We start from the raw sequence: 7,763 nt of genomic DNA, 5'->3' as shown, positions 1-7,763 counted from the left end.
TGCTATTTTGTTATAAAGATTCAAACTAGTGTTTGTAATCTTCATGTAACTTAAAGATCCAAGCTTTATGCTTCAAGATCTTCAAGAACACTCAAGATGCAAGCTTTCTAGCTTGGATCTTCATATCTTTTGTTGGATCTAAGTTTTCTAACTTATGATCTCATTATTTTGTTATAAAGATCAAAACTTGTGTTTATGGTCTTCATGTAACTTAAAGATCCAAGCTTTATGCTTCAAGATCTTCAAGAACAATCAAGATGCAAGCTTTCTGGCTTGGATCTTCATATCTTTTGTTGGATCTAAGTTTTCTAACTTATGATCTCATTATTTTGTTATAAAGATCAAAACTTGTGTTTATAGTCTTCATATAACTTAAAGATCTAAGCTTTATGCTTCAAGTTCTTCAAGAACACTAAAGGTTCAAGCTCTCTAGCTTTGTGACCTTATAACTTGTGTGAAAGGGATCCAAGCTCTCTAGCTTAGGGTTCCATCACTTCATTTGACTTAGATTATGTTCATACTTGCTTGATTGAAGTAAAGTTTGTAGCTTTAGTTGTAAATGCAACTTGTAATTGTGTTAAGACTCAGAATATGATGTAACCTTGGTTCATCATCCATCTAAGACTCTTAAATGAGTTGTGTTCTTACTTGGTCTTAACATATTGTGTGTTGATGGTAGAATCTTGGTCAAGGTGATGCTAACCCATCAACGAGTTGTACACTTGAAGCTACAAGCATCAAGGATGAGAACCGTGATGAGCATCAAGCACTAAGAACTCCACCGGAGCACATTTCTTACTATTTTCGGGATCTTATCAGAACACCTGGGCTACTGGAAAGGTAATTTTCAGTTATTTCGGTTCGAGTAGATGATTTTCCGTTTAGACCTCGTCTTAATCCGAGTTACGGTTTAGGATTTATGGCCTTCCGAAAGTCATTACACCCTATTAACGCTGTGCTGAAATTTCTGACCTACTCGCACTTAAACCGTCACCACGGTCAAACAAAGATGAGTTTGGTTCTGGAAATTGGTCAGTAACTAGGGGACTCATATACGGAGCCATAGCCACTGATTATGCATCTTTTCGATTTACGTAGAGGTCGTAGCAGCTGACCGAAGTCAGCCTATTGTTTCGATCTCTATTCTTGTCAAACTTACTTAGCTTTTATGATGATGAACGATGATGATGATGACACTTAAACTTATTTTATGCACTATTAAAACTTATGAGGATAACATACTGACCTAGTAACCTTTGACTTAGGTTGACGACCTTTCGGACCGACTTACTACTTGCGTACTTTCATTATCGACTTTACCGCTCTTATCACTGTGAGTTATAACATCCCTTTTTACTTTAACTATTTTGGGACTGAGAATACATGCACTTTTTACATTTTACTTACTAGGCACGAGTACTTAAACTTTATATATGTGTGGGTTGTACAACGGCATAAACTTTCCCCATTAGCTCGGTAACGTTTAGTCATTGGTTTCTGAACTGGTGAACGCGAATCTTAGATATGGATCCATAGGGCTTGACATCCCCACTTGGGCTAGTCGCGCTAGCATTTAACGGGTGTTTAATACTTCGTAAACATACGCACTCGCCAAGTGTACTTTTAGGGGGTTATAAACGTTAAGTTAGTTACCAAGTGCCCACGGTTAAACATATACTTTTCATACTGTTTTGGAACGCTGAAATCTCGTGGCCTACATTACATTACTGTTACAACTTAAACTATAGCTCACCAACATTATTGTTGACGTTTTTAAGCATATTTTCTCAGGTGCTTAGAGGTTTGTTGCTTCCGCTGTTTAGACTTGCTGTCTTGGTGTTTAGACTTGCTGTTAAGGACCTGCTGTGCTAGAATTCCGCTGCATAATCTTAGAGATGTCTCAATCATGGAACTTTTCTTTTGCATTCGTAGTTTATGTTATTTTCAAATAATGACCTTGTAACGACCCTTGTGTCACGTTATATTTTGTAAACGCTATCTTTTTATGAATGCAAAACTGGTTTTCAAATAGCATGTAGTACTTGACCGTGTAAAGATTCTGTTGTTGACGAATCGTATACGATGGTTTTGTACGGGGCGTCACAGCATCTAGGCGATACCATAGTGGAGTTTTGGTGCTGTTGTTATCAGGAGAAGTGGTGGTGGAAGAGCTTGAGTCGTCGGAAGATGGGATGATATGATCGATGACATCATAAGCCTTGCAGTGTAGTTTGAAAAGATGAGCTCAAGAGTTGTATTGAGAATTATCGAGATCAAGAGTAACAGGTATTAGATTTCTGATGTTTGAAATAGAGAGTGCAGGATGGTATTGTTGTTTGTCGGCCATGATGATTGTATGCAGGAAGAAAAGGCGATGTTTTTAGAGGCAGAAGGAGAGGATTGGCCGGCCTGATACCATGTAAGTAAATGAATATTGCTTGAATGATGTACAATGAATTGTCATCGCCTATAAATATACACGATATCCTATCAATAGCTTAACAACTGATCCTGCAATTCAGGGATTTCCTATCTTTGCTAAATATAATCGTTTGACTATAGGTTAGTTGCTATATATGTGCTAAGCAAAATATAGACAGGATATGATACAATATGTCAACAATATGTATCGGCTAATACACATATAATTTTGCTGCTACATGTGGTGTCATTGCCAATTTTTTTAAACCCATATATTCGTTTATACAGTTGGTGCAAATTATACCTGTTGGTGCAGTGAGTAGCTAAAATATACAGTTTGCTAATTCTCACAAACCCATATATTCGTTTATACAGTGGGTGGCTAAATTAGACGGTGCAAATTTTAAACCCATATCATCGCACTTACTCATATGAAGGTATTCTAATACATTGCTCATATTTTTATACACAAAAAGTTACATTCAGACATATAAATTAAAAATGCATGAGCAGATTCATGAAGCTTTTATTATGACATGACACGATGTACATACATTCATTTGATTGTTATTTAAAATACAATTAGAGGCTCTGCAGTTGCTCGTGTCTTTTTTGTTAATCCTACTGCCTATCTTGTGTATACATTGTGTATAATTTAAATCACACACTCTAGAAAACAAGAGATTAGATTTTAGTCATTCTATTTAAACTGCTTATACGTTCTGAAATTTACAAGCAAAAATCATTCTTTTTTTAGGAAATATGTGATGGGAAAATAGGTCACAACGAGCAATCTACAAAGCAGAAACGAACCCGTTTGACAAGCATTTCCCGATCCGTATGAATCCGTGAGGAAACTAACAAACAAGCTATATCAAATCCAACCCAAATCAGTCACTAAATCTGTTCCGAATCAGTAGCTAAACAATAATCAAGCACACACTAAATACACGAGACTTTTTACGTGAAAAACCCCTCAAAATCGAGAGTAAAAACCACGTGACTCGTAAGCCACTTAAATTCCTCTATCATCAACAAAGAGAGCAATACAATAATCCTTCTATAGATCAACTAGAGGCATACAACATCATCATACTCTTGAACAACAATAATCAACAAGTATATAAAACAATTAAAGACAAAAGAAGAATTTCATCACCCAAAATTCTGCTACTGTTTGACCTACTGTAAATCGAGCTACAGACCACTTGAGATGAATTCAACGGTTGAAAATGTTGTCACTGATGTCAGGAAGACACAGACCAAAAATGAAGAAGATTCAACAGTCGGATCTCCGGGGATCGAAGGTTTTCTGGCCTGCTGTCACTGTAGACGGGAATTGGGGTTTCACTATATTTCTTGATCTATCTCTCTGCACTCTTATGATGAAAAATAGATGGAAACATGAGATAAAAGATGCCCTCAGATGTTGACTAGATCAAACAACTACTTGGGCCTTAAATTGTTGGGCTTGAGCTTCCTTACATAATTGGAAACCAAAAAATAAAACCTAACAAATCTCCCCCTTTCCAATTATGAGGAAGGAATCGCCATCCCGGCGATCGAGCAACATACCTTGAACTTCTCACTTGTTAAAGCCTTTGTGAACATGTCAGAACCATTATCATCGGTATGAACTTTCTCAAGTTCAAACAAACCATCTTCAAGACGTTCTCTAATCCAATGATACCGCACATCAATATGTTTTGTCCGCTTATGATACATATAATTTCTAGCCAAATGAATCGCACTCTCATTATCACAAAGAACCACATATCGTGATTGCTTAAACCCAAGGTCTTGTAGAAACCTTTTTATCCACAATAGTTCTTTGCACGCTTCTGTTGCTGCCATATACTCAGCCTCGGTCGTAGACAATGCAACACATTTTTGTAACCTTGATTTCCATGAAACCGCTCCCCCTGCGAAAGTCATCAAATATCCAGAAGTGGACTTCATGTTATCTTTGTTTCCTGCCATATCTGAGTCTGTATAACCAACAAGCATCGGCTCTCCATTTCCAAACGTGATACCCAATTTTGAAGTACCTCGTAAGTATCTCATAATCCATTTAACTGCTTCCCAATGCTTCTTACCCGGATTTGACATAAACCGACTAACAACACCTACCGCATGAGCTATATCAGGCCTAGTACACACCATAGAATACATCAAGCTACCAACCGCTGAAGCATATGAAACTTTATCCATCTCCTCAACATCCTCCTTTGAAGAAGGGCAATCTCTATCTGTTAGCTTAAAGTTGTTAGTAAGAGGGGAACTAACCACTTTAGCATTCTCCATGTTGAATCTACTAAGCACCTTTTCAATGTATTGCTCTTGTGATATATGTAATGTCTTAGCACCTCTATCTCTAGAAATCCGAATGCTAAGAATCTATTTTGCTGGTCCCAAGTCTTTCATAGCAAAAGACTTGCTCAATTCTCGCTTCAACTGCGCAATTCTTTTAATATTTTTACCAACAATCAACATATCATCAACGTATAACAACAATATGATGAAATCATCATCACCAAACCTCTGAAAGAAAACACAATGATCTGAAGTTGTCTTTCGGTAGCCTTGCTTTCCTATAACCGACTCAAACTTCTTATACCACTGTCTCGGTGCTTGCATCATGTAGATTTCCTTATTCAAATCACCATGAAGAAAAGCAGTCTTGACATCCATTTGTTCAACCGCAAGATCAAGACTAGCAGCTAACCCAAGAACCACTCGAATAGATCCCATCTTCACAACCGGGGAGAAAATCTCATCAAAATCAATACCCTTTTTCTGGCTAAATCCTTTAACGACTAACCTAGCTTTGTACCTTGGTTGTGAAGTAAGTTCATCTTTCTTCACTTTGAATACCCATTTGTTTCTCAAAGCTCTCTTGCCTTTAAGTAACTTCACCAGCTCATAAGTATTGTTCTCATGCAAAGAATTCATCTCATCTTGCATAGCTTCACCCCACTCTTTCTTATGCTCATCTTTCATTGCTTATGAATAACATTCTGGCTCTCCCCCATCAGTAACTAATACATACTCATCAGTAAAATATCTAACAGAAGGATGACGGTCTCGGGTAGACCGCCTAAGTGAGACAAATGGGGGCACATCTGGTACTGGAATCTCTACCTGCTTCGGAGCATAATCATCATCAGTACCATGTTCATCATTATGAACATCATCTCCAACATGTTATGGAGTAATGGATCCAAATCAACAAGATCAGTACTAGGTTGAGGAACTGAATCCGTCTTATCAACATCTTTTAACATCTGATCTTCTGTAAACACAACATCTCAGCTTCGTACGAGTTTCTTCTGAACTGGATCATATAACCTGTACCCAAAATCATCTTCACCATAACCTAGGAATACACATGGCTTAGTCTTCATATCAAGCTTTGACATTTCATCTTTGGGAACATGAACAAATGCTTTACATCCAAAGACTCGTAAATGACAGTAAGAAACATCTTTGCCAAACCCTGTTAGGAACATCAAAACGCAAAGGTACACAAGGGGTTAGATTAATAATATGAACTGCCGTATTTAAAGCCTCACCCCAAAAGGAATCGGACAACCCTGCATGTGAAAGCAAACATCTAACTCTCTCAACCAAAGTTCTGTTCATCCTCTCTGCTAAGCCATTCAACTGAGGTGTCTTTGGTGGAGTCTTTTGATGCCGAATACCATTCTCCTTACAATAAGCATCAAAGCTCCCAATGTATTCACCGCCATTATCAGTCTGGATACACTTGAGCTTCTTCCCCGTTTGCCTTTCAACTAGTGCATGAAATTCCTTAAACTTTTCAAATACTTGATCATTTGACTTTAAGGTATAAACCTACACCTTCCTGGAATGATCTTCGATGAATGTAACAAAGTAGGAACATCCACCAAGTGTCATAGTCTTCATAGGCCTACAAACATCCGAATGAACTAGATCAAGTACGTTCTCCATTTGAAAAGGAGAATGGCTCTTAAACACAACTCTGGTTTGTTTCCCTGCCAAACAGTGAGAACACTTACTCAAATTAATATCATTAACACCCGACAACACATTCTTCTTAAACAAGATAGACATCCCCTTTTCACTCATGTGGCCAAGTCTTTTATACCACAACTCAGTAGAATCAACATTTTCCACTGCGTTAACAATGTTCTGGATGATCTTCGGACGCGTGATGTATAATCTTGAGTCTTTCTTGCCTCTTCCCACTATCATAGAACCAAGAGTTAGTTTCCAAATACCATTACCAAAACCGTTATAATAACCATCATCATCAAGAATGCCTATTGAAATGACATTAAGTCTCATATCCGGAACATGTTTTACATTATGCAAGACTAACTCCATTCCCGTGTCAAACTTCAAACAAACATCTCCAATACCAACAATCTTTGATAACCCAGCATTACCCATCCTAGCAAATCTATAGTCACCTGGAGTGTAAGATGAGAAATGATCTCTACAAATTGCAACATGACATGTAGCACTACTATCAACAATCCAACTCGTGTCATCATGAGTAAGATTGATCATATCATAATCAATACAAACAAAGAACTCATCTGTGATAGCGTTAACTTCAACCTTATCATCATCACCACCATCACTTTTCTTTTGTTTATTCTTGTCATATGCCTTTTTCTTCTCATTCTTCAACTTTGGACAATACCACTTTGTGTGCCCCTTTTCATGACAATTATAACACTCAACATTAGCAAATTTACCTTTGCGTGAGCTGCTATGATGATTGCCTCTTTTACCCTGACCTCTACTATGACTTCTCCCCGCGTTTATGTGACCAAGATATCTGACTGTGAAGAGGAACCTTGTGACTTTCTTCTCATCTCTTCATTCAATATACTACCCTTAGCCAATTCCATGGTGATAGTACCATTCGGTGCAGAGTTGGACAAAGATGTCCTAAAAGTCTCCCAAGGGTCTGGTAATGTACCAAGTAACCAGAGACCTTGAATCTCATCCTCAAACTTGATACCCATACCTGCAAGCTGATTTATAATACCCTGATATGTATTTAGGTGATCTGTAATAGGAGTCCCATCATGATACTTCAAAGCCATCATCTGCTTAATTAAGAACAACATGTTATTTCCAGTCTTTCGTTCATATAACAACTCAAGTTTTTTCCATAAGGCTTTAGCATCAGTCTCCCCAATAATATGATTCACAACATTATCATCAACCCACTGCCGAATATACCCACATACATGTCTATGCAAAATTTTCCATTGAGCATCAGATTTTTCCTCAGGTTTATCCTCAGTAAAAACAGGCAAATAATAATCTTTCACATAAAGAAGATC

This window comes from Rutidosis leptorrhynchoides, chromosome 6 (genome assembly GCF_046630445.1).
Source record: "Rutidosis leptorrhynchoides isolate AG116_Rl617_1_P2 chromosome 6, CSIRO_AGI_Rlap_v1, whole genome shotgun sequence".
NCBI classification, from domain to species: Eukaryota; Viridiplantae; Streptophyta; class Magnoliopsida; order Asterales; family Asteraceae; genus Rutidosis; species Rutidosis leptorrhynchoides.
This window is presented reverse-complemented; position numbering follows the sequence as displayed.